Genomic DNA, 4,146 nt, shown 5'->3' with positions numbered 1-4,146 from the left:
TGGGGAAAAAAGGACGCCAATTTTGTTTGGGAGCCACGTCGCACGACCGCGCAATTGTCTGTTAAAGCGACACAGTCCCGAACTGTAAAAACCCCTTGGGTCTTTAGCCAGCATATTGGTCCGGGGCTTAAGTGGTTAAAGGAATTTTTCATTATTTTTTTTTCACTTTAAGCATCATTAAAATCGCTGCACCGGAAAAAACGGCCGTTTTTATAACGTTTTTTTCCATTGATACATGTTTCCTGGGGCAAGACCCGGGTTCTGAAAGACGTTTTCCAACATTAAATTGAATATTGGTCTTTAAAATGAGCGTTTTTGAATTCGAACGTTCGAGTCCCATAGACTTCAATGGGGTTCTAAATGTTCGCGCGAACCCGCGGTCTGTTCGAACGTTCTGGTGCGAACCGAACGTGGGTATGTTCGGCTTATCCCTAATAGTGATACACATGGTATTTCGGGTAGTTTGTCTATCCAGCAAGGACCCCCCTCCTCTGCTTTCCCCTTGTTTTTCCTCTCTCGGTGGTTGATACAGTGGTAGTGGGACTGTGATTACAGCTTGGGATGTCTTCTTACCTAGAAGGAATAAATACTGTATATACTGGTAAGATACTTACATCTATCTGTCTCCTGATGAAGCAGGTCGGTTGAACAGAGAAACGCTGTGAGAGGTCCCCTCACCACACAAGATGACAAAAATCAAAGATGTTTCCGTATCTGTATCAAAAAAAAAGAAACAAACCTCTCGATGGCACCAAACCAATGTAAGGGAAGAGCAGGCAGAATCTCGCCAGAATGAAACTATGTTTTCCTAAAATGGACCCAGTGGTAATGAAATAAAATGATCCATATGACCATATAATGTAAATATGGGCTGGTGCCGCTAGAACACCAAGGAGTCCTGGAAAGGCATGACTGGTGGTGTTTGGCCGTTCTTCCTGGTTACAAGGTGTAACGGTCAGGGGTTAACGCCGTTTACGATTTTCCATTCCACCAACCCACGACAGCTTATTGACACTCCACAATCCAGCAGACGAACATGGCCCATACGAATCCCCCAGAAAACGAGACACACAGCTCTGTTCTCTGGTTCAAAACACATAGATACTTTAATGGTAAACTCAGGCTTTTATATACAGTCAGTAATAAAATAACAATGGCTTAACTCCATCCACAGCATGACACAAGTAGCCCAATACACATTTTTTGTCAGACTTTCTGGCACCGATATAATCCACATGGGCTAATTAGCTACAGCTGACAAGTCAGACATCAAGACTCCAGATTTTCTCCCCTGCTATACAATACACATTTATCATCAATGGAAATTCACCCAAAACAGTGTTAATTAACATCACACAATGAAAAGGTCTTTAGAAGCCAGACTAGGGTTAGTTTACATGACAGTAGCAGACTTAATTACCACCTTAACAGTCTATGTTCCACATTGAATGAGTCACTCTCCTATTGACCTGTTGGGTTCAGAATCAACAACCTGTAATTAGTTCTTTGCAGACATTCTTGAATATAATGTGGATTATCATTACTGTCCCATCTCATGTAATCCAAGAAATCATCTCTCAGTCATCCTATGCCCCTAGTGGACATAGGATGACCCTAGACACAAGAGTCATTGGTGAAGCTGAAACAGGAGTACCCCACACCCTTCAAGAGCCTCTGGGTCCCACGGACCATACCGTTACACGAGGATATATTCAATCCACCATTGACATTTCTCCTGCCACCTGGCCAATCCATCCTTCCATCTTTTGTTCAGCTGGTGGCCACAGACATAGCTCCCAACTGTCCCTGATTTGGTGGGAATGTCCCTGATTTGGAGCAATGTCCCTCTGTCCTTCTTTCCCCCTAATTTGTCCCTCATTTTGGTCTGATCCATATAGTTGTATATAAAATGCACTTTTTATCTTTCAAAAAGTGTTTCCCAGTGCTAAAGTCCTTGTGGATTTAATTTACTTTTTTTGTTAATTCTCCTTTAAGGGGGTGTGGCAGGAGGCGTGTCCTATGCCTACATACGTTTGTTAGTAGGTGTCCCTCATTCCCATCTCAAAATGTTGGGAGGTATGGTCACAGGTGACATAGATGAAACCTCTCTTCACCAGCACCATGTTACATGTGGGACTTTGGATTTGTTACAACTTCTGGATATAAATGATATTCTATGTGATTTTATTTTACCTTTAATAAAGAGTACATCTTTATTGGCACCTGCTTCCTGTACATTATATAGACATTTTGGGCTCTTCACAAATGGTTTTGGACCTTAAACATAATTGACGGGTCTTCCCACAAACTACATTTCATCTGGTCACCCATGCATTTTTACTGACTAGTAACATATAGGCTCCATGCACACAGAAGCGAAAAAAAGCTATAAAAAACGCCAGTAGCTTTGCAGGGAGCCTTTCAACGTTTTTTAGCGTGTTTGCAATAGCATTTATTAGCGTTCTTCAGTGTAGCGCCTTCTACCTTTTTTTTTTTTCAATGGTTAAATAAACGTTTTTTAGCGTTTTTTCCCGCTGAAAAACTACACTTTGAACGCAATTTTCGGGCGTTCAGAAAAAAGCCAATAAACTCCAAAGCTTGTTAACACTAAAAAACGGGCACATAGGCTAACATAGAGTTCAGTTTATGGGCTTTTTAAAAAACGCCAAAAAGCCAATAAACTGCAGTTTATCAGCTTCTGTGTGCATGGAGCCTTACCCAAAACCACACTGGGTGTCTACCTGTTGTTATATTCTCCACACAGCCGAGGATCTCTCACATGTGTAATGGAATAAGTTGTTATAGGATTATGTACAGTATATTAGGGGGTGTACACTTACTGGCCACTTTATTAGGTACACCTGTTCAATTAGTTGGTAACACAAATTGCTAATCAGCCGATCCCATGGCAGCAACACAATGCATTTAAGCATCTAGGTGTATTGAAGACGACCGAGTATCAGAATGGGAAGAAAGGGCATTTAGGTGATTCTGAATGTGGTTGTTGGTGCCAGATGGCCTCTCCTGAGTATTTCAAAAACTGCTGATTTACTGAGATTTTCACACACAACCATCTCTCGGGTTTACAGAGAATGGTCTGAAAAAGAGAAAATATCCAGTGCGTGGGAGTTGTGGTGTGGAGGAAAATGCCTTGTTGATATCAGAGGAGAATGGGCAGACTGGTTCTAGATCAGGGGTCTCCAAACTGCGGCCCGAGGGCCAGATATGACCCTTTGCTAGCCTTTATCCGGCCTTGGGGCACTATTTCTCCCACTGACACCAGCAATGGGGCACTATGTTTTCCACTGATACCAATGATGGGATACTATTCCTCCTACTAATACCAGCAAGAGGGCACTACTGACCACCAACCCTGAGGCCATATTTATTCTCACTGATGCTGGGCTCGGGAAATTTTCTACCCTTGTTGGCCACAATCCGGCCCTCCCAAAGTCTGAAGAACAGTAGACTGGCCCTTTGTTTGAAAAGTTTGGAGACCCCTGTTCTAGATGATAGAAAGGAAACAGTAACTCAAATAACCCCTCATTACAACCCATGTAGGCAGAATACAAATCTGTAAATGCACATAACATTGAACCTTAAAGCAGAAGTGCAACTCCTTGTGAGCTAAGAACAAGAAACGGAGGCTACAATTCGCACAAGCTCACCAAAAGTGGACAATAGAAGACTGGAAAAACGTTGCCTGGTCTGATGAGTCTCGATTTCAGCTGTGACATTCAGATGGTCGGGTCAGAATTTGGTGTAAACAACACGAAAGCATGGATCCATCCTGCCTTGTATCACCGGTTCAGGCTGGTTGTGATGGTGGTCCCCTTACACATGCCTATTATAGTGCTAGATTTTGAATTATTTTAAATCTTTTTCTAATCTCCTATGAATTTTCTTTGCTGTGTAATCTCTTCACTGTCCTAAGCTTGTAACTGGACAGTAGAGCTGCATTACTTGTGCCTTCTACTGTATATCTGCCTGCCAGTTACTAATATACTACTATTATATTGTTGCACCATATGCCTTATAGCGTCTCAGCCTCACGACTTTTCCCAGTTTCCCATCCCTGCTTTTAAATTAACTTGAGAAATTCTAATTAATTTGAACATGAGAAAAAAAATAACAATATATCTAGCA

The sequence above is a fragment of the Rana temporaria genome, chromosome 5, assembly GCF_905171775.1.
Source record: "Rana temporaria chromosome 5, aRanTem1.1, whole genome shotgun sequence".
Taxonomy (NCBI): Eukaryota; Metazoa; Chordata; class Amphibia; order Anura; family Ranidae; genus Rana; species Rana temporaria.
This window is presented reverse-complemented; position numbering follows the sequence as displayed.